The sequence below is a fragment of the Caretta caretta genome, chromosome 7 (assembly GCF_965140235.1).
Source record: "Caretta caretta isolate rCarCar2 chromosome 7, rCarCar1.hap1, whole genome shotgun sequence".
Taxonomy (NCBI): domain Eukaryota; kingdom Metazoa; phylum Chordata; order Testudines; family Cheloniidae; genus Caretta; species Caretta caretta.
In genome coordinates this window covers 42,552,412-42,576,742 of record NC_134212.1, presented here as the reverse complement: position 1 = coordinate 42,576,742, position 24,331 = coordinate 42,552,412, and positions in this window count along the sequence as shown.

The following is a 24,331-nucleotide window of genomic DNA, read 5'->3' as shown; positions in this document are numbered from 1 at the left end:
TAGCTTCTGCAGTCCAGCTGTTACAGCCTGGGAGTTGGGACCCTAAGGTTCTCCTTCAGGTTCACCTCTGAGTCACGGTTTGACTGAGAGTAAGTCACTTCAAATAACAAGGTGTCCAGCTGGGGCATAACTTCAGCAGCGTGGGTATTTTCAAAGCTGGGATTTGGGTTAGCTGAAGATATCCAAGTAGCACACCGGAAACTATGCACTACAAGGAAGCAAGTGTTCTGAGGGATGCAGGTCTTCACACAGCATTTTCAAAACAACACAAAGACAGCTTGAGGTGCTTGGAACTTAGATAAGACCCTCAGGGGGCATGAGCAAAGGTGTTTTGGCAGCATCATCTCATTGGGTCTCCTGCAGCCCTGTGCCCCTAAACAGAGCAAGCAGACTGATATCCATAATCCCAGAGAGCAGCCTTTCACTCCACTGAGAGACAGGCTGTATGACACCAACTTGACTCTTAAACTAGAAGGGGAACATGCTTAGAAGACAGAATAAACATGGTTATCAGGTAAAATGTACTTTTTTAATCAATGCAGTTAGTGAGGGGCATTTGACAACAAGGAGACCAAAGGAAAAAGGTCCAATGATAAAGTGCCAACTGAGGCTACTGTTTGAGGGCTTTTCTATTTGCTCTTAAACTCTTTGGGTAATGGCTTTGGAGCAATATTAAAAATTGGCATTCATTACCAGGCATTGTAGAGTGGGCTGGTGGCACCTGAAAATGCTGCTTGCATCACCCACCTAAGACTAGTAATGAGGTTTCAGTGGGAGTTAGTATTAAGGGGTTCAGCCTTTGCGGGGGAGGGGAGGAGAGAGACGTAAGAGGCTTGTGTAGCAGAGATGCTGTAGGCTGCTGCAACATTGGGTTGGACTGAGGACATATCATCAGCACCCATAGCTACGTTATTCCACACAACATGATTGGATGCAGACAAGTGGGACCAAGGGGAGAAGAGTGCTGTAGGTACAAGTCTTGCAGCTGCCATGAGGCCTCCACAAAGGCTACTATGGGCTGTGCCTGCAATTTCTCCCCAGATGCTATAGATGTTAGGCTGTGCCTTGTTTCTTGGGTGTTTCCTAACTGAGCAATTGCCCCTGGTAAGTTCAGGGAAGATTGTGCTGGAAGAATGCCAGCTGCTCATGGTGCATGATCTCTTCTCATTTCCATTAAGGTCTCCAGGAAGCAATCAAGAGGAGCACCCAAAATGAGACCTACTGAAGATTCCCCTGCTAACTTTATGCTCAGTTTACCTTTCAGAGTAGTCTCTCATGTGTGCTGAGGCTTAATGCTTGAGAAATGTTTATCTATATTTATATTGCTCACATTATGCTGAACAACACAGAAACCTACTACTGAATAACCCCCTTCAGTAACATTACACACACAGAAAAATCAAGGACCTTTCAAGTTATGCAAGGTGACAAGAAAAACAAGAAAACAGGGAGCTCAGGTTGAGCTGGCAAAATCCTGCATGCTGAGTCACTGCTAGACAAAAAAGGAAGTCAAAGAAGAAACCCTGTATAATTGGTATACATCACCTCAGACTGGGAATTTCCTCATTTGCATTAACTTGGAATATTTCCAGTAATTTCCTTTGCTGCTTAAGTCAATTAAAAAAAAACTTAATGAAATCTCTATTTATGTAACAAATTTAATATAATTCTATGGGAAATGTATGCTGCTAGGTCAACATCACACACTCTACCCCCATCTTTCAGCTACTGAAATATGCAGTAATGCATTGTCACATCTACCTTTAGCAATACAGTTCAATCTGTAATTAATAATAAAGTTGGATACATTTTATGGGTAAATATGGCAGGGATTCTTTGCCCAACACTTATGAAAATGTATGAAAAGCATATACTGTGCAGGGGCAACTACTTCAAGCTGTCAAAGTTGGTTCTTTGTTCAGATTCTGACACATTAAAATCCCTCTACACTAGTTTTACATCAGAGGCTACAGAGAAGCTTTACTTAAACATAATAGTAGTAATATTATCACCTTTCATCCTAGAGGGTCTGAAATTGATGATGAATAAAATATACAGAGAGCTACATTTCACTGGTAGTTGAAGTGACCTATCTGCTACACAGCCCACAGCAATGTTGTACAACTGTTGAAATTGGAGACCTGAACAATAACACCAAGTGAAACCGCAAGGGAAGGAATTTAGGAAAGCAGTACTGTATGTAACTACCTGCAGTGAGATTTGGTGTTGACTTCTACCTCTTACTTTTAAAAGGCCCTGGAATTTTACTCAGAGTGCCATAGTCATACTGCATTTATCTGATTTTGCTGTAGGCAGAGGGTTCACCTTTGTCTTCATTCTCATAGAAATATCTGTTACAGACTAGGCTGCCTGTAACCTGTGCTAAACTCTAGTGACATTCACCAAACTTCACCCATTAGGTCATCCACTTGGCTCAACATTCTTGCCCTTTGTAAATCTATCTTGATCTCACCTTCTTGCTTTTTTCAGGATGTTAGCTTGCACTGTTGAAATCAAAGGAAAGGAGTTTTGCCATTGACTTCAGTGAAGTCAAATCAGGCCCTACATCTCCTCCTCTTTAATTCAGTAAACTCAGACCCCAGTAACCCACACAAGTTATTTTCTAATCATTGTACAGGACTATAGCCTCACAATTCCAATTCAATCTGATGGGAAAGGAGTACCTAAAACTTCACTGAACTCTATGACTGCCATAACGGTTTAGTAGCAGTAGTATAAAGTTATTTTGCCCGAGTTGTCTACTATGCTCCTGAGTTTGTTTCATTCAGTAAGTCCCCTGTTTTTTAAATTCCTCACAGAATTAAAAAAAAAAAAAAAAAAAAAGCAACCAAACTCTCAAACTATTGCAAAATATTGCACTTGTGCCGTCCCTTACTTCTGCAGGAGTATAAAACAGGAATGAAGGTTTGTTTGTTTAAATTGTTGGTCACTTCACAAATGGATTCTACTGGAAAACTCTGTGGTAACTAGCTCTTCACAAAATAATTGATTGAAAGCTGAGTAACTGTGAATGGAAGAGATTTTTAGTCACTATTTTAAATACTTCAGAAAACACCTGGTCAGCTTTGTCGAGTGAACACACTGGAGAAAGGATGTCTTTGTAGAAAGTTCTATACCCCACTCTTTCAATTAAAGTATGAGAAATAACAATCGGCATCTTCTAGAACATTCAGTTCATTCTCCAGGAAGGCCAGAGTTGATATTGTTGGTACTACCAAGGGGAAAAAAAACTGCAGAAAAATATTTAAACCATTTATCCAACATCAAGAAGCAGAAAAGGACACAAGCCCCATTCTTTTAAAAAAATCCTTAGCAAGTCACCATTAAAGAACACAAATACTCTTATGAATGTTGCCAACTCTTGTGGCTTTTATAACAAAATTCAAATTTCTTAGATTTTTTAAGCCCCACCTCCAAGATTCGTGTGATTACATGACAATGTCACCTTCTATTTAAAAAAAAAAATTCTTGGCCTCATGGCTGTATGGGAAAACATGATTTAAGTACACCCTAAAAGCTCAGAAACCAAACTCAGCAGTTACTCAGCAGTCAAATAAAAAGCAACCCTGTGGACCAGTACCATCCCTGAACACTTCCTCATGGCCTGAGATAGCCTTGAAGGCACCGTGCTCCAAGTTTTCTTTTAGTTCCTTGCAATGACTTACTCTCAGACCACAATTTTTGGAACAAGAGTCTCTGTTTGTGGGGTTTTGTGGTATTAGATGTTTTCCAAAACACAGTCTTTTAACCCTCAGGCCTGCTCCTTCTCCTTTATTCAGGAGTCCCCCAGCCCTTCATGGAGGCTGCAATGATTCACTCAGGCTTCCCCTCCTGGAGTCCCACAGTGCTCTTTCTTAGGGCTTGGCTAATTCAGGCTCCTTGCAACCCTAAACTAGCTTCCTTCCCAGTTAGCCTCCTTTGTAACTCACTACTTTTCCTCACTGAACTGAGCAAAGATAGCAGTTCTTCACCCCTGCTGCTATCTCCTCTGTTAGAAGGGAGAAGATAGCATATATGCTGCCCTTCTTCTCAGGGCTCCTCCCAGTTGGCTGGGACAGAAAGGAGCATTGCTCTACCTACATTGCAAGGCACCAGGACCTAGCCCCTTAAAGAAACAGTAGCCTGTGTTCCCCCTCAAGCACCAACTATTCCCCCAGGGACCATCTCCTGGGAGCAGCACAAGGCCAGGGCAGGCAGGGAACCTGCCTTAGCCCCACAGTGCCACCGGACTTTTAGCTGTTAAAAATCTCCCGGATTGGCTTCAGTAGCCTCCGGGAGATAGAGGTCTATTCTGGGAGTCTCCAGGCAAAACCAGGAAGGTTGGCAACCCTATGTACTAGGCTTGAATGTAACATTCCAAAGAAACCTGCTTTACTTTCTCTCCCCACCCAGATTCACAGCTTTTTCTTCTGTTTTACAATAAAGCCTACAGAATATAAATATATTTAAAAAAAATAAAGGATGCACATGGAAGACCCAGTGAGCACTTTGGAAAACTGAGTGTACTTTACAAAGAACATAATAGGATTGAGGGGAACAGTAGCACTCGTTGTTAAACATTCACTATGCTCCCAACTTATGGGGATTTTAGTTTTCAATAACTGATTCAGGAAAGCATCTTATGCAACAACTACCAATCACTAGTGGGTCAGAGAAAGAATGGAACATGAGGCTATGTAAGCTAGTTCTTAACTGTATGCAGGACAAATAGCAAACTCCCTGTTTTCTTTTTTTCTACCCATCATAGAAAGAAACTAACTATAGCTCACTAAGAAAAAATATATCTTCCCCTATCACCTCAAAATAACCCGTTTCAATAGTAAAAATCACACAGCCACAGAAGGAATCAAATTTAAAAAGCAAGTTTCACATGGAAACTAGCAACCTTTGTTGGTCCACATCTCTGCCAAAACTGTAACAAAAATTCTCAGTGTGTGGAAAAGCCATGCCAAAAGGCTGGAACAAGAAAACCTAGAAAGGGGAAATGGCAAGAAGAGGCAGACCTCTTTCATTGTGGTAGAAGGTTCACACATTTAAGAGATTTAAGGTCGGGATTCAGCAAGGTTTCAATCACATGCTTAACTGCAAGCATGTGAGTCCTCTTCAGTGGGACTACAAAGTGCACAATTACCCTGATCGGGGCCTAAGTGCAGTTCCTTCTATTATATTGCTGTGAACAGTTGCTCCCAAAGACAAACTAGGAAGCATTTTCCTGCAGCCTTATATGCAACCTCTACAGTCAACACTGTTTCCCTTGAAGGGATGAAAACAGAACCATGTGCTTGAGTCATTTCTTGGGACATAAAGACTAACAGCTGTTTTCCTAGGGGGAGGTCATCTTTATTTTTCAAGAAAATAAATCTAGGGAGCTGTGAACAACATATAAAGTGCCTTTAGCAGTTTAGGGCCCAGTGGTATGAGAACAACAGGAAATAATGACACTCAACTCTTTACAGGATCAGACACTGAATGAGAGAAGTGACCAGATTTTGTAGTCTATTTCCATTTTACTTGCTTCAGATTTTCCTGTGGATAGATGTATGAAGTGATATTTGGGTCTGTTCACACACCTCTCCTTCCCCTATCTTGCAAAAGTGTGCTCATCTAGAGTGCGTAATTTTTGATATTGGTCCTCTTTACAGGAATGTAAACAACAACCACCACCAAAAATCTCAAGCGCAGTAGCCTGAAGTTACAGTTTAAAAAAAGGGAAAGTATAAGGATCTGTCGGTGAATACTAGGTGTCCAAAGTATGAAAGGATACTGAATTAAAAAATTTGAAGAAAACCACTTGTTTGATGACTACGCTTCTGTATAAAAGCTGGTTTTAGAGACAAAAGCTTCACCAGGCACAGAGTGCATGTTCCCTTGTGTTCATTAGCCTCAGTTTAGATGAATTAATTTGCTTCAGGTTCCTTGAACATAAGTGTATCTCAGGTCTCATTATCAAAACAATAGTTTAGGCAATTGCTCTGCCCTTGTTCACTGAATCCAGACTCTTTGAAATGAAGTTTTCAAAAGAACTATGAGAACTGATACAGCTCAATGTTCTCCACCCTGAACTATTCTTTACAATATGTTGTGCTGGGTAACAAAGACACTGAAAGGTAAACCTGATCAAGTGCCTTATCATGTGTTTCATCTGAGTACTTTGCATTGTTGTCTACAGCTTGTTAGTATACTAATATAATTCTAAAATCTATTCCTGAAGGTGTGCTTTTCAAACCTTGTCCTGTATCTTGCAGCTTTCAGGCTTAAAACCTGGAAAACCTGTTATTCCAGGACCCCACCTGAAACTGGCTGTATTTTATGATAATTTGTTTTGGAAAATCAGCAGTTGAAAGCAGAGTCTTAAATTACTACAGTTATGAATGACAACAGATCATATAACGGGAACAAGTGAAAATCAAGGACATTTGTATGCAGCCAGCTAGAGAGAGTGCAGAGTGTACAACACCTGTATCACTTTAGTCTACATGTAATACGCTTCACTACCTAAAACAGATTGCAATGCCTTAAAAACAGATAACCAGATAGAACTAATCTGAAAATGCCAAATTACTTCATCATATAGGCAAAGTCAAAGGGTTCCTTTACCAGGCAACCATTTCAGGTGTAAGTTGATGGAGTAAATGTGCTCCACCTGCTGTGTAGCGTGAGCGCTTCAGAACAGCACTAGATCAAAATCAATAATGGTGGGTCAAATTCAGATATTGCAGATGTGGGCTTGGCTCCTCTGTCATCAGTGTTGTGTTCACTTACTGAGCTGCTGAACTTAGTCCATTACCTTGACTAGAGTTTTTCCCTCGGGAGACCTTAATACACATTACAAAGAGGGATAACTTTTATTATTCCCATTTTACAGTGAGGCACACTGAGGTGACATGAATTCCCAAAGTCACATAAAGCAACTCTTCCAACTTTCAGTTCTGTGCTCTGTCCATCAGAACACACTGTGCTCATAAAAATTGGAAGAGGCACCTATAGTTACCCATCCCCAAGCCATCTGTAACAGAAGGAGCAACCAATTTCTGCTACACCATCAGTATTAAAGAAAATCTGGCTGAACTAACCCTTGTTGACAAATAAATGTATATGTCTTCCCCTAGCTCTGTTTTGCACTACCAGTAATTCCTAAAAGCCAGTATAGACCATGACATGGGAGAATAGGAGACTGACCCACAAATCTTAATTGATCTCCTTCCTTAGTTAATCTCATTATTAGACTCTTCATAGTGATACTAGTGAGCTCAGCCTATTAACTGTCTCTGACCCCTGGGTCAGAATAGCTTAGTTCTATTGGTAACATGCAAACCTGGATACATTGGCTTAGTCTGCACTGGGAAAAAAGCACTGGGTTAGTGTGTGCGTCTGCAAGTTTTCCAACAAAGCTGAACAGTATTTTGCCCTTAGCATGGATGTGTTCGCGGATTGTCAGAGCTAATCATAGAGAGTAAACAGAGAAAGCTTGGTAGCGCAAGTCATTTTTCACACCAGTGTAGCATGTCTACACTAGGGGTTTGCACCAGTTCAGTTGCACAAAAAAACCCGAAGTAGACAAGGCTGAAGGTGCATTTGGGAAACCTCAACTGTCAAAGTACCAGACTGGACCACCCATGCTGCTTCTGGCAGTGGTCAATATCTAATGCTTCAGAGAAAGGTGAAGCCACCCTCATGTTCCACTTAGGCCTTGATATAGTGCAGAAGATGGAAGAAGGAATTCCTTTCTGACTCTGCAGGGCATCAGCTTTTTGCCTGAAACGTGAGCATTCATTATATGCATCACTGTCTTATCTTGCCTAACTACAAATGCTAACTACAGCTGCATGGCAAAACAAATTTAGGCTCAATGTAAAGTACCTTTGAAATTCTGGGTGGGGGCAATGCTTAAGTGCTTTGCTGAATCAGGGTCAGTATGATCAGAAACTTGCAGGATCAAGCTTTAAGTTGGGACAATGATACATACTTTAAAATTACGTGTATATAGGCAGATAGTTCCCGGTCATCGATGACCATTCAAAAGTAACCCCAGTTAAGACAAAAGGTAAATTCAGCAGCCACATTCAAAGTGAATCTGGGAAACTGCAGTGCAGTGGTGCAGCATGGCCCTCAGTGCCCATTGATTGGAACGTTCTCAGCATCCTACCCACTAGGATACGGGGTTCTCTCCTTACAGCAGCACGACATCATCATCATGCTAATTTGACCACTCTTAGGTTTGTCATAACACATCTATTATAAATTTCATTATTCTGGCTTTATATAAGTGTGCTGCAGAAGCATACTCTGCTCTGAAACTTGGGTTCAGGCCTGTAGCTCAACTCCTTTTTTACAGGTTGTTAAAACAATGGATTTTTTTAAGTTAAAAGGGCAAAAACCAAAATCACATTGGAATGACTTTTTTTCCACTTTGATCAAACAATTTGAGTTCTAAAAATTTTAATTCCCAATCCCTGTCATGGAATTATAAAGTCAGTTGCGCTTTTTTAAAAAAAAAAAGTTTTTAAAAAATGCCTGAGTAATTAACATTTGCAGGGAAACATTTTCACAACTTGTTATACTTAAGCAGTAAAGACAAACACAGGGCATTTCCTGGCAACAAATGACTGGAGCTGATGAGCTAAGGCTTTGCCAAGCACCATAACTCCTAGTGGGCATAAATCCTCAGGATGTACATGCCATAGAGAGATTGTTATTGCTGTTATAAAATGAAAATGATTAAATTCAAGTAATCAATATTTTTAATGGGTGGAAAAGTTTCAATTGATCTGTAAAAGAGAGTTGTTTTCCTGTAAAACAGCCAATCAGACTATCTGAATTGTTTTCAATATTCCACCTTCTAACATACATAATTAAAGCTTTTATTTTGCCAAGAAAAAAACATGGAAAACAAGCTCTTTTGCGGTGCTGAACTATCCAGGCTGTAGACTGACATGGTGCTAAATATGGATTTATGGAGCAGGTTCACATTTTGTGCAATTCCTTGAAACTCCTTTAAAAAGAGAAGTCTGTGGTTTAAAACAACAGTGTTAAGGTTACCAAAAAGAAAAGCAGGATTTTAAAGCTGTCTCTCTTCCCTTAATTCAGATCATTGGCTTTCTTGTTTTCCACAGTAGTTTGAATTAGGTCTGGTCATATTCTGTCAACTCTTGTTTATAAAGGTTTTTGTTTTCAATTTAGTTATTGCTTAGGAATGAACGAGTAGGCAAACTGATTTTCCTTCCAACCACCTGCAGTTAATGCATTTGTACATTCACCAAAATGTAAATGTTTTAATGGATATTTGTGGGGATATTTGCAGCCTCATTCTTTTTGACACTCATACATGTCCTGCTGAAATAAATAAGCTACTGCTAATAAACTGTCATGTCATGTGCTTAAAAACAAATAAGCTACTGCTAATAACTTGTGTTAGCTAATGAAATGCTTTCAACGAGCCAATAAAATAGTGTAACACAAAACAATATCCACATAGTGGACCTCATATTGGAGTGCTAAGTGCCTTTAGCCCTCAAGTCAATGGAAGTTGAGAGAATTTAACAACTTGCAGGCTCAGGCACGACAACATCTTAGATGTATTCATTATTAGTTATATCAAGCACTAAAATGTTACACCTTTGTGTGCTCATTATTAGTTATATTGTACCCAGTAACCATGCTGGATAAATGTGTTATATTGTATCCAGTAACCATGCTGTAAAATATGTACCCAATTTCTGTAAAGCAGATGCCATACAGAAAACAACTGAAACTAGAGAGTAAAATTCTACTTTAATTTCTTTGTATAATTTCCATTAATAATGGGAATTGTGTTCATGCACTGATGGCCAAATAGACATCCAAAATCATTAGGCAACTTTGAAAATCTCATCCTAACTTCCATTTTAAAATGAATGGAGAGTAAGTATCCAAATCTCTTAGTTGGCTTTGAAATTTTTCACTCTGAATATGTGTGTGTGTGTCTCTTTCAATCTCTCTCTGGCTATATGGGGGGAGATTTTATTTATTTAATATTTGGGGTCTTTTACAATGAGACATTAAAATTACATTGTATTGACATGTATAGGTACATATCATAATACAGAATTAACAATATTAAGCAAGATATTGCATATTGACCATATATTGTTCTATCATTAACATTTTCTTTTCTTTTCCCCAAAAAATTATTTAAGCACAACCCTTACGTGGTGTGTGGGTATGGGTGGGTGTATATATATTGTTAAGCTTATATATATTGTGAAAGACCCAGACCAGTGGGGTACAGGATTCTGGTAGAAGACAAATATACTGGCCACGGGATGAATAGTTTTCTGTTCCCTACGTGACCAGAGCAGGGGCTGCTCTAGAGCAATCAGGAACCTGCTAGAACCAATTAAGACAGGCAAACTAATTAAGACACATGGAGTCAATTAAGAACTTACTAGACTCAATTGTGGCAGGCAGGCTAATCAGGACACCTGGTTTAAAAAGGACCTCCCATCAGTTAGCGGCGGGGTGCACGTGCGCACGCAAGAAGTGAGACGGTGTGCTGCTGGAGGATTGAAGAGTACAAGCACAATCAGGCTTCAGGAGGAAGATCCTGTGTTGAGGCTAAAGAAGTTTCTGGTGGAAGGCCATAGGGAAGTAGCCCAGGGAGTTGTAGCTGTGATGCAGCTGGTACAGGGGACATTGTAAACAGCTGCTATCCACGGGGCCCTGGGCTGGAACCTGGTGTAGAGGGTGGGCCTGGGTCCTCCCCACCCCGCCCAACACAGGAGGAGTTGACCTGGCCTGTGAGAAATGCCGAAAGGGAAGGCCTAATTTGGAAAGGGCTCTGGCCTGTCCCCGACCCACTAGGTAGGACACAGACTGTGGGGATTGTTCTCATCACTGGCCAGCATGGGGGAAATGGAGGTTAGCTGAGTGAATGGCAGGTTTGAGCCTCTAGCAGAAGCAGCCAAACTGAGGGCTGCCGTGAATCTCTGAGGTGAGCATATCTGCCAAAAAGTGCAGGACCCACCAAGGCAGAGGAGGAACTTTGTCACAATATATTTATAGGAAAGTAGAAAGAAGGAAAAAAAATATTTCTTTCATTTTCTGTAAAGAACAAGAATAGAAGCAGCTTTCTTATTCTTGGTTTGAATCTTTTTTTTTTTTTAACTGGCCAACTCCCAATATACATCTTTTTCAGTTCTGGTCGACTTCTTGCTCTATTTTTAATTTTTTTTATTTCTTTCAGGATGGTTTTTCAAAAAAATTGTTACCATCCAGTAGTCACATATCATGTACATGAAAGATGGCCTGGCTGTGTTGCATTTCACACAGATATCTTGGGCAACATTATGTATTTTATTACACAGAAATAGTGACACATACTTTCTGTAAACTAAATAGTAGTGAACTTGCACTATTTGGTTAGTATTAGATTCAATATTTGTCTCTGCATTCTCTCATTCCATTCTTTTCCTGTTACTTCATATTTATATTCTGCACTCTATAAATTAATAGTTTATGCAATTTGGATTTTAAAAACAATCCTGAGATTATATACTCTGGACATAATTTTGGTTGCTGAAGCTTCAAGTCCATGTGTAAAATTTTCTAATACAGAGAGTTTCATTCATTACTGTCTTCACTAAAAGTATTTTTAATAAATTAAGCAATCTCTATAAACTCATATTGCACATTCATTATTTACTATATCAGCTACATCTGTTTGTGTTTAGGTTTTTCCATTCCTAAAGAATTGCTTCCCCTTATCATAGTGACACTTAGATTTTGGAGCAAAAACTTTCTTTTTCAGACTGGATTTGAAAGCCTTATTTTTGACATTAGCTTGAGCTGCTCTTTTTGTTTGATCAGGTGCTTCACATATGCCCAGTTAGTAAGTGCACTTTTAAGTAGCAGTTAAGGTTGGCAGCATTGTCTTTCTAAAAAATACAGGACAGACCTCAGATGTTCCCAATCATGACTCGAACTTCTGGTCAAGTCCCTTTCCCCTCACCCCCATGCTTCAAAGGGTTTCTCTCTCTCTCCAGCTCTGGATGCTGTAGAGAACTCAGGTGCTGGGCCCACAGACTCTGAAACTTTTGTTCAGGTTCTGCCTGGGCATCAGGAGCCAGGTCGGAGGCTGCACTTGAGGTCTTTGCCTGCTGCAGCATTATGCAGCCTCCTGGGGACACTGGCAGAGACTCTGCAAGCGGGGAGCCTACACCCCAGGAGTACTGACCCCCTGCCAGACAGAACCCTTTCCTGACCCTGGCCCTTCAGTGTAGCTCCAAGGCCCGCAGCCCCATCCACTTGCCCTGCTGGACAGAGCCTGCGTAGGGAAAGCAGACAGGGATGCACTTAGGACTGGAATTGGCAGGGGACCAGTACTCACGGGTGCATCTTTCTACTCTCCTCCCGAGTCCCGACCCTAGTCCTTGAGCACAGCTCCGTCTCCTTTCCTTGTGCAACACAGAAGGGCCAGGGTCAGGAGGGGAGTGGAAAGATGCACCCATGAGTATTGGCCCCTGCTGTTGAAATTCAGAATAAAGGGTGTCCCAAACTAAATTATTACGGGACAGGAAATTTTCTATTTAAATAAGGGGCATCCTTATAATATGGGACTGATGACAAGTCTAGTAGCAGGTGATATTTCATGGATGTTGGAGTTTTGGGATTTGAGTCCAGTGCATTATTTTATAAGTCTCCTGAAGTCTGGTAGCACCATGCCTCCGATCTCAATTGGATGTTCTGTTTTGATTTGACCATATGCAATTTTGAATATGTTTTTATTTAAAATGAAACTTTGTTTTTTATTCCCAACATTTATTCCCTGAATTTCTTCAGTATTCCTGAACTTTTGTGCTAAAAATTCAAAAATCAAATCCTGTTATGTGGTAACAAGGAACACCCTGGTCTTGTTCCTCTGTATAATGTGACATATCCACAAATACATGACACAGGACCTCTGTAGATTATTTTAATTCTACTTCTGAAGGTGTTCCTCAAAACCATATTTCTCCAACATTCTGAGAAAAAAATGGGCATTCTATGGTGTCAAAAGCCCTTTTTTGCATCCACAGTTAGAATGCAGGCCTCTTTACTAGCACTCTTGGAACTCTACCAAATATAGGGGATTTTGTTTGTATGTTAAGGAGCTTCTTCCTTTTATGAAGCCAGATTGGCTCTGGGGCACTAATTTAGGCATTACTGTCTCTAATTTGGATACTAGTATTTTAGTTAAAATCTTCTCATCTATATTTATTAATGAGATGCACCTATAAGACACTGGAACGGGTAAGTCCATATTTAGTTTAGGGTGGGGTTCTCAAACTTCACTGCACCATGACCCCCTTCTGACAATAAAAATCACCACATGACCTCAGGATGGGGGACCAAAGTCTGAGCCCTGGTGCCCTGGCAGGGGAGGGAGCTAAAACCTGAGCCCTGCCACCCTGGGCTGAGAGAGGGCAAAGTCAAAGCCAAAGGGCTTCAGCCCCATGCAGGGGGCCTGTAACCTGAGCCCCGCTATCCAGAGCTGAAGCCCTCAGGCTTCAGCTTTGGCCATGGGCAGCAGAGCTGGGGCTTTGGCCCTGGGCCCTAGCAAGTCTAACACCAGCCCTGGCGACCCCATTAAAAAGTGATCACGACCCACTTTGGGGTCTCAACCCACAATTTGAGAACCGCTGGTTTAGGTATCAAAACTAATCTGCTTGATATAATGTATTTGGTAAGCACTCCATTGCTGAGAATTGAATTACCTGTGTTTTAAACATTTTATAGAATTCAGAGCTGTAGCCATCTGATCCAGGACTTTTCCCTGATTTTTAGCAATGGGATTATCATTATTTCTTCCTGTGTTATAGGGCTATGTAACACACCAGCTAACCCACCAAATGAGCACTCAGCACTCCCGTTTCAATCCAGATGCTCCCACTTGGGCCAATAAAGAGGGCAGGGCAGCATATGGGGGCTATAAGAGGCCTGGTGAAACAGCAAGCCAGAGAGTCTGAGCAGACTGGTTCAGTTAGGCAAAGCAGGAGATAAGAGCTACTAGAGAGAGAGAGAGAGAGAGAGAGAATGTGGCTTCTGGGAGAGGGCTGAAGGCAGGAAAGTAGCAAGAGCAGTTTGTTAGCTGGGGTCCCAAGCTAGACAGCATGGCTGAAGGCAGCAGCAGGTAATGTCTAGTGACTAAATTGCAGAGTAGGAACCAAGGCTGAAGGAAGGTGGAGCTATGGAGGGGCTTACCTTCTGATATCTCCTTGCTGGAGAGCTGGACTCTGAGGAACCATGAGAGGGCCAGAGGGAGTGAGGGATGTGTCCCTGGCAAGAATGCTCCTAGCAAAGAGGCTGTGTTGGAGTTTCTACTGGGGGGGAAGAGTGGTGTTGCACCCCAGAAGGAAGGGCTGGGGTGTTGGTCCTGGCAGAGGGACTGAGGAAGACTGACATAGAGCTCAAGTATGGTGAGAACAAAGTTGGGTAAATAGACAAAGGTTATGGACTAGACAGTAAACTTGAATGCAGTTATTGTGGACTTAAAAGGGAAACGGGTGAGGGCCACTTGCCAGGCTGCCCTGAGGCTGTCTAATCATTGGTTGATCCCACATCAGGTCAAAACAACAGTTACCATTACCTGTGAATTCTGGACTGGTGAAATCATTCTAAAAATATTAGTTAAAAATGAGACATTACATACTGTAACAAGTTGACCCTCTGCACATCCCTTCACCAAAACCAATCTGACCTCCGGGTCTATTTTGATCCTTTCACATTCCCAAGCTGTCTTATGGGAACTGAAAAGTTCCATATACATGGGATCCCCATTCCCTTTTAAGTTTTTGATTACTGTTTTTGTTTTATGATAAGCTTATTGTGGCATTGTCACCAATATATTCTCCTTTGTCAAAGCAGAAAGTCTTTTTTCCCCTTCATTTTATTGGGTGGCTTAGTCCCCTAACATTCAAGAAGCACCATATTGTTCCTGATTTTACTTTTTTTTTTTTTTTTTCAAAATATTCAATCTTGTCATTTACCATGCAAAAGGTACTACATGGTATACATTGATCATACACAATGTGATTCATTATATCATGAAGCATATGTAGATATTAAATGTGTTTTCCCTTGTACACAGACCACATACTCTAACTGAAATACTTCTAGACTAGATACTCAGGGTAATTAAAGCCTTTTAAATGGCTAGCTACTCAACAGCTGGTACACCAGACCATAATGCTTAATAAAACCACAAAGGACTACTTAGAGATGGTGGTTTAGGCATATATTTAACAAGTAATACTTTTAAAAAAAACTGCAGATTGTTCTTACTACTTTTGATATTTGCTACAATGCTGGGAATCCTTTTGAAGTATTTTTCATTCATGTGGTGGAATATATGCTTGCAGAGGAATTCCATTATAATTTAGCATCAGTTGACACAGCAGGTGGCATACACTGAGTTTCTATAGTGCTTACACTCTTGCTGCACTGTCAGTATTTGACTAATACTTAATAAAGCATTTCAAGATAGAAAACCCAAATTCTATACCATTCCATAAGCCTTTAAAAGGAATTGTTCTTTTTATAAATGTTGACTTAATACTGTTTCTACATGGTTTTTATTTTTATTAGGATATTTTTGCTACTAATATTTATATAAAATTTCTTGGCTGTCTAAATTGAAATTAAGATTAAACACAATATTTAATCAAAAAAATCATAATTTAAGTATCGGGGAAAAACATTCTTTGCTAGAGCCACTTGCACAAATGATGTAATTGCTCTCAAACAATATTACTCTGCAACAAAACCTATTTCCCCCCTTTGAATGTCTTGATGATTCACAATTGATTTTCATGTTAGCTTTTATTGAGTGGAAGCAGAAATCAATGACACCTTATTTATGGATTAAACTCTAATTAATCCAAACCTAGCTAAAGATCACCTACTATAGAAGAGCCAGAATAATTTAACATAGTCCTCCCATCTCGGGCATGTATATTGAGAAAACAGGCTTTGCCTTTTATCTGTAGCTTACATATTATCCATATTACCATGTTAAACTAGGTTTTTCTTTGGTAGACTTTCTTTTCATGACACCTTCAATGAGGAATAAATAAGTCTCCTTCCAACTGAGTAGCTACCCTTTACGAAGTAGCAGTGCAAGCTTCCCCTGCACCATCCTGCTAATGTGTTAACTCTGACCTGGAGTGACCATCTCTAGAGAGATAAGAGAACGGTTAAGCCTTTGGCCTCTCCTGAATGAGGGAGGCAACCTAGTGACAGAGGATGTGGAAAAAGCTAATGTACTCAATGCTTTTTTTGCCTCTGTCTTCATGAACAAGGTCAGCTCCCAGACTGCTGCACTGGGAAGAACAGCATGGGGAGGAGGTGACCAGCCCTCTGTGAAGAAAGAAGTGGTTCAGGGCGATTTAGAAAAGCTGGACAAGCACAAGTCCATGGGGCCAGATGCACTGCATCCGAGAGTGCTAAAGGAGTTGGCGGATGTGATTGCAGAGCTATTGGCAGAGGATGTGGAAAAAGCTAATGTACTCAATGCTTTTTTTGCCTCTGTCTTCACAAACAAAGCCCTGGTCTACACTAGGACTTTAGGTCGAATTTAGCCGCGTTAAATCGATGTAAACCTGCACCCGTCCACACGATGAAGCCCTTTATTTCAACTTAAAGGGCTCTTAAAATCGATCTCCTTACTCCACCCCTGACAAGTGGATTAGTGCTTAAATCGGCCTTGCCGGCTCGAATTTGGGGTACTGTGGACACAATTCGACGGTATTAGCCTCCGGGAGCTAACCCAGAGTGCTCCATTGTGACCGCTCTGGACAGCACTCTCAACTCGGATGCACTGGCCAGGTAGACAGGAAAAGAAGTGCAAACGTTTGAATCTCATTTCCTGTTTGGCCAGCGTGGCAAGCTGCAGGTGATCATGCAGAGCTCATCAACAGAGGTGACCATGATGGAGTCCCAGAATCACAAAAGAGCTCCAGCATGGACTGAACGGGAGGTACGGGATCTGATTGCTGTATGGGGAGAGGAATCCGTGCTATCAGAACTCCGTTCCAGTTTTCGAAATGCTAAAACCTTTGTCAAAATCTCCCAGGGCATGAAGGACAGAGGCCATAACAGGGACCCGAAGCAGTGCCGCGTGAAACTTAAGAAGCTGAGGCAAGCCTACCAGAAAACCAGAGAGGCGAACGGCCGCTCCGGGTCAGAGCCCCAAACATGCCGCTTCTATGATGAGCTGCATGCCATTTTAGGGGGTTCAGCCACCACTACCCGAGCCATGTTGTTTGACTCCCTCAATGGCGATGGAGGCAACACGGAAGCAGGTTTTGGGGACGAAGAAGAAGATGATGATGAGGTTGTAGATAGCTCACAGCAAGCAAGCGGAGAAACCGCTTTTCCCGACAGCCAGTAACTGTTTCTCACCCTGGACCTGGAGCCAGTACCCCCCAAACCCACCCAAGGCTGCCTCCTGGACCCGGCAGGCGGAGAAGGGACCTCCTGTGAGCGTACCTTTTAAAATACTATACATGGTTTAAAAGCAAGCATGTGAAAAGATTAATTTGCCCTGGCATTCGCAGCTCTCCTGGATGTACTCTCAAAGCCTTTACAAAAGGTTTCTGGGGAGGGCAGCCTTATTGCGTCCTTCATGGTAGGACACTTTACCACTCCAGGCCAGTAACATGTACTTGGGAATCATTATACAACAAAGCATCGCAGTGTATGTTTGCTGGCGTTAAACAACATCCGTTCTTCATCTCTCTGTGTTATCGTCAGGAGAGTGAGATATCATTCGTGGTCACCTGGTTGAAATAGGGTGCTTTTCTTCAGGGGACACTCAGAGGAGCCTGTTCCTGCTGGGCTGTTTGCCTGTGGCGAACAGAAATGTTCCCCGCTGTTAGCCACGGGGAGGGGAGAGGGTTGAGGGGGTAGCCACGCGGTGGAGGGAGGCAAAATGCGACCTTGTAACGAAAGCACATGTGCTATGTATGTAATGTTAACAACAAGGTTTACCCTGAAAGAGTGTAGCCACTGTTTTATAAAATGTGTCTTTTTAAATACCGCTGTCCCTTTTTTTTCTCCACCAGCTGCATGTGTTTCAATGATCACAGGATCTTCTCCTTCCCAGAGGCTAGTGAAGATTAGAAAGAAAAAAAAACGCACTCGTGATGAAATGTTCTCTGAGCTCATGCTGTCCTCCCACACTGACAGAGCACAGACGAATGCGTGGAGGCAAATAATGTCAGAGTGCAGGAAAGCACAAAATGACCGGGAGGAGAGGTGGCAGGCTGAAGACAGGGCTGAAGCTCAAATGTGGCGGCAGCATGATGAGAGGAGGCAGGATTCAATGCTGAAGCTGCTGGAGGATCAAACCAGTATGCTCCAGTGCATTGTTGAGCTGCAGCAAAGGCAGCTGGAGCGCAGACCGCCCCTATGTAACAAACCGCCCTCCTCCCCAAGTTCCATAGCCTCCACACCCAGACGCCCAAGAATGCGGTGGGGGGGCCACCGGCCAACCAGCCACTCCGCCACAGAGGATTGCCCCAAAAAAAGAAGGCTGGCATTCAATAAATTTTAAAGTTGTAAACTTTTAAAGTGCTGTGTGGCATTTTCCTTCCCTCCTCCACCCGCCCCCCCGGGCTACCTTGGCAGTTATCCCCCTATTTGTGCGATGAATGAATAAAGAATGCATGAATGTGAAGCAACAATGACTTTATTGCCTCTGCAAGTGGCGATCGAAAGGAGGGGGGGAGGGTGGTTAGCTTACAGGGAAGTAGAATGAACCAAGGGGGGGAGGGGTTCATCAAGGAGAAACAAACAGAACTTTCACACCGTAGCCTGGCCAGTCATGAAACTGGTTTTCAAAGCTTCTCTGATGCGTACCGCGCCCTCCTGTGCTCTTGTAACCACCCTAGTGTCTGGCTGTGCATAACCAGCAGCCAGGTGATTTGCCTTAACCTCACCCTGCCATAAATGTCTCCCCCTTACTCTCACAGATATTGTGGAGCACACAGCAAGCAGTAATAACAGTGGGAATATTGGTTTCGCTGAGGTCTAAGCGAGTCAGTAAACTCTGCCAGCGCGCTTTTAAACGTCCAAATGCACATTCTACCACCATTCTGCACTTGCTCAGCCTGTAGTTGAACAGCTCCTGACTACTGTTCAGGCTGCCTGTGTACGGCTTCATGAGCCAGGGCATTAAGGGGTAGGCTGGGTCCCCAAGGATACATATAGGCATTTCAACATCCCCAACAGTTATTTTCTGGTCTGGGAATAAAGTCCCTTCCTGAAGCTTTTGAAACAGACCAGAGTTCCTAAAGATGTGAGCGTCATGTACCTTTCCCAGCCATCCCACGATGATGTTGGTGAAACGTCCCTTGTGATCCACCAGTGCTTGCATCACTATTGAAAAGTACCCCTTGCCGTTTATGTACTCGCTGGCTTGGTGCTCCAGTGCCAAGATAGGGATATGGGTTCCGTCTATGTCCCCACCACAGTTAGGGAATCCCATTGCAGCAAAGCCATCCACTATGAGCTGCTCATTTCCCAGGGTCACTACCCTTGATATCAGCAGATCTTTGATTGCGTGGGCTACTTGCATCACAGCAGCCCCCACAGTAGATTTGCCCACTCCAAATTGATTCCTGACTGACCGGTAGCTGTCTGGCGTTGCAAGCTTCCACAGGGCTATTGCCACTCGCTTCTCAACTGTGAGGGCTGCTCTCATTTTGGTATTCTTGCACCTCAGGGCAGGGGAAAGCAAGTCACAAAGTTCCATGAAAGTGCCCTTACGCATGCAAAAGTTTTGCAGCCATTCGGAATCGTCCCAGACCTGCAACACTATGCAGTCTCACCAGTCTGTGCTTGTTTCCCGGGGCCCAGAATCTGCGTTCCACCACATGAACCTGCCCCATTAGCACCATGATGCCCACATTGCCAGGGCCTGTGTTTCGAGAGACATCTATGTCCTCATCACTCTCGTCATCGCGCTGATGTCGCCTACTCACCCGGTTTCGCTTTGCCAGGTTCTGGTGCTGCATATACTGCTGGATAATGCGTGTGGTGTTTAATGTGCTCCTAACTGCCAAAGTGATCTGAGCGGGCTCCATGCTTGCTGTGGTATGGCGTCTGCACAGAAAAAAGGCGCAGAACGATTGTCTGCCGTTGTTCTGACGGAGGGAGGGGCGACTGACGACATGGCTTACAGGGTTGGCTTTCAGGAAATTAACAAAGGGGGTGGCTTTACATCAAGGAGAAACAAAAACAACTGTCACACAGAATGGCCCCTTCAAGGATTGAACTCAAACCCCTGGGTTTAGCAGGCCAACGCTCAACCCAATGCTCAACTCACTGAGCTATCCCTCTCCCCGGTATTTCAGGCAGGACTGAATCTCCATTAAACTTTCCATTGTGCCCCTGACAGACCTCACCGAAACGATTGTCGGCCGTTGATTTCACGGAGGGAGGGAGAGAGAAAGGGAGGGAGCAAATGAATACAAAACAAATCTGGTGTATTTCTTGCTTTGATCCACTCCATCTATCTTTTACATCTTTGGCTGGCAGCAGACGGTGCAGTAGGACTATTAGCCATCCTCATCTCCTGCCTGCCCGGCAGAAGATGGTACAATAGGACTGCTGGCAGGACTAAAGAGAATGACCTGGTCGAGTCACTCCTAATTTAGTCCCTGCGCCCATGTCTGTCCAGGCGCTCCTGACCGACCTTACTGAGGCGGCCAGGAGCACCTCGGACATGACGACGATGGTTATCAGGCCTATTGCACTGTCTGCTGCCACGAGGCAATGGGTTGCTGCTGCTGTGTAGCAATGCACTACCGCGTCTGCCAGCACCCAGGAGACATATGGTGACAGTGAGCTGAGCGGGCTCCATGCTTGCCATGGTATGGGGTCTGCACAGGTAACTCAGGAAAAAAGGCACAAAACAATTGTCTGCCGTTGCTTTCATGGACGGAGGGAGGGCCTGATGACATGTACCCAGAACCACCCGCGACAATGTTTTTTGCCCCATCAGGCATTGGGATCTCAACCCAGAATTCCAATGGGCTGCGGAGACTATGGGAACTGTGGGATAGCTACCCACAGTGCAACACTCCGGAAGTCGACGCTAGCCTCGGTACTACAGAAGTACTCCGCTGAGTTAATGCACTTAGAGCATTTTGTGTGGGGGGACACACAATCGACTATATAAAAACGATTTCTAAAAAACCGACTTCTATAAATTCGACCTAATTTTATAGTGTAGACATACCCTTAGTAGTGTCTCCAGTAGGATTTTATCTTTGCAATTGTCTTGTTTCCTGGTTGTTGCTTCCTAACAGTCTCCTTTGATTTAATGCCATGCAGTCATGTGAAACAAGTAAAACAAGGTGCTAATGATGATCATAAAAATAATACAGATAACATCCTCATTCTCCACAGCATGAAATTTTATTCACACTAATTTGACACCTGGGAGGCATGACATTTTAGGGACATAGGACTGGAAGGGACCTCCTGGTTCACTAAGGCCAGATCCCTGCTATGACAGGCAACCCTGTCATGCAATCCTGTTCATGAACTTATCTAATTTCCTCATAAAACTAGTTAGATTGCTTGCCCCCCACTACTCCCATTGGGATGCTGCTCCCACTCCTCTGATGCTTAGAAACCTTCATATAATTTCCAGTATAAATGTGTTCACGGCCAGTTTTTATCCATTTGTTCTTGTCCCATTATTGTCCTGTAACTTAAATAGTTCTTTTTCTCTCCTTGGATTTTACCCCTGCATTATGTTCACAGAAATTATCTACTTCAGTCTTGCTGCTCTGTTCTATAAACAAACATAAAGCTTATTTTCCTCGATTATTTTTAGGATCCTCTGATGCATTTCCTCCTGCACTGCTCTATATGGTGGCCTGTCCATGTAGTTACAAAATAAACTAATTAACAAATAGAGTCAAAGTAGCCTCTGCGTTTACTGTCATTTTTTTTTTTAATGCTCACTTTGGTTTGACATTGATCAGAAAAGAATGGGAGAAGCCACGTGGTACCAAATGAAGTAGCTGTAAACAGAGTGCCTGAGTGTGAGTAAACTTCCAGCCTGAGTGCGATTTTCAAAAGTGACTAGGCACTGAAAAGCCTAAGTCTCATTGAAAGTCAATGGGACTTAGGTGTTTTGAAAATTCTACCCAGGATTAGTCACTCATGTAGCCACTCCATTCCTAAACTGAAATAATTGGGCATAATGACTGTATTGTACAATGATCCAGAAATAAAGATCTCTTTCTCTAAACTCTGTGTTCCAATGCTATCTGCTTCAGAACCACTAGTTTACAAGTATGCTGTACACTAACCCTTAATTGCTTCATTTGCCTGGATTTAAAGTTTGTGGAAGGGAAAATAGCACTTCACAGGGAGAAGTAAACATGGGTAATTTTGTATCTTTTCTGAGAATTAATACTGGAATGTCTGGAAATGCTGTTACAGCTCCACTATAACGCAATCTTTTAACATGTGTGGGAGTGCAGAGTTCAAGTCACACAAGCAATTTTTACAGAAGAAATTGAAACTTGTGTTTTGTTTTGAGTGGTAATCTGCTCTCTAGAAGACAAGGGGGGAAATCTGCTTTTTATTCATTATAAATTATAGCTTTTATTTTGAAAAGACAAGAGAGCAGGACCATACAATTATATTACAGAAAATAAGGGCTGTGGAACACCTATATTCCTACTCTACAAAATGTTTACTCTCCTGTTTCATAGGTATGCTGTATAATGGACAAAATGAGGTGCAATCTCTTTGTGAGTGATCTAATCAAACATTTACCAGAAGAAATCAAGTGTGACAACTCTGCACACATTTCTTTTTCAGTTTCCTTTTGCCTGCACTGAGGCTGTATCTTTTTTCTTAGTAAAAGGCCAAATGCAAAAGCTTTGAGAGCAAGTCAATTTCAGATAAGTGCTCCAAAATGCTGTTTATCAGATGTTCAGTCAGCAATGTCATATTGGGCTGGAAATCTCACCATAACTACCTTTGGGTGGTGTCTTAGTACACCTCCTTGACTATAACCAGGCACCACAAAAAGAAAAAATGTTTTACAGTGATCCTAATCTACAATCAAAAAGTAGATATGAAAAATATGCAGTGTAGATGGTGACTATGGGCAACTTTTAAAAGGAGTCACTGAAGCAATACATGTTAACTTTCATCTGCTCAGTCACTTTTTTTAGTTGCACATTTTTAAACCAGTACCGTTTGGATTTTGTGCTGGATTTCCTCAAAATGGAGAAGAGGATGGACACAGAATTTTGGTACAGAACCATCACTAATTGTACTTGGTTTACATCATACTTCCAATCAATTGATAATATTTAGTGCTTCCTTTGTATATTGACCTGTTTGCTCTATCTGTAAGCACAGAATGTGGTCACAGGAAGGTAACAGTCAACACAGTCCGACTGGATTCTTTTTTTCAAGGATTGTTTAAAAAAAATCTACAGCTAATAATGGGAAGGAAAAATAAAATTCTTTTTGTGGGAAAATAAATGTGAATGGGCTATGACTGCAACTCCTTTCCCGCTGCTTTTGCAGTAGTTAGAAGTTTGAAAGAAAAAGCAGTCTTGCTCTGAACTACCACTCTTCCCCGACACCCGCCTGAGCTGGAATAGGAGCTATACCTCCTTAGAGCAAGGATGACTTTCTCACTTCCAGTAGACTAGAACACCATTGCTCCTTTCCCATTTCCCAACATCTTGAGTCACTCCTATTCTCTAAAATTGGCTACTTCCATCTTTCCAGCAGTGCTGTGGTCATAAATCTATAGGTTGGGAACACATTGTTTTCTTCAGCCACCAGTTATGATGATGCCAGGGCAATAAACTCTGCCTGCAAGATACATATGCTCAAGTCCCATTGCATTCAAAGGGAGTTGCACATGCATAACCAAGCAGAGGTCCTGCTTCTCTTGCCTTGGTCCTTCTGCACACCTGTGCAAAATGCTACCCAAACAATGATACTGATTTTTATAACCACGTTAGATGGGTATAAATGACTACACAAGGTGCCAGCCAGTGGAGAAATAGACTCAGTGACTTCAGATACATCTTTTGATTAGCTTTATATTTTAACTCATAAGTCAAAATTGCTAGTAATTTAAAGAACAAGAAGGAAGAAGTCAGAAACGCAGAAAACTGCACCATCTAAAATTCTGTTCTGGTTTTTTAAAAACACATTTGAGAAGAGGTGGAGCATTAAAATATAAGCTCAAGTATTTTGTCTGTAGGAATGCATTGTTTGCTGTGTGGCTGGGTGAAAAGAGCAACAC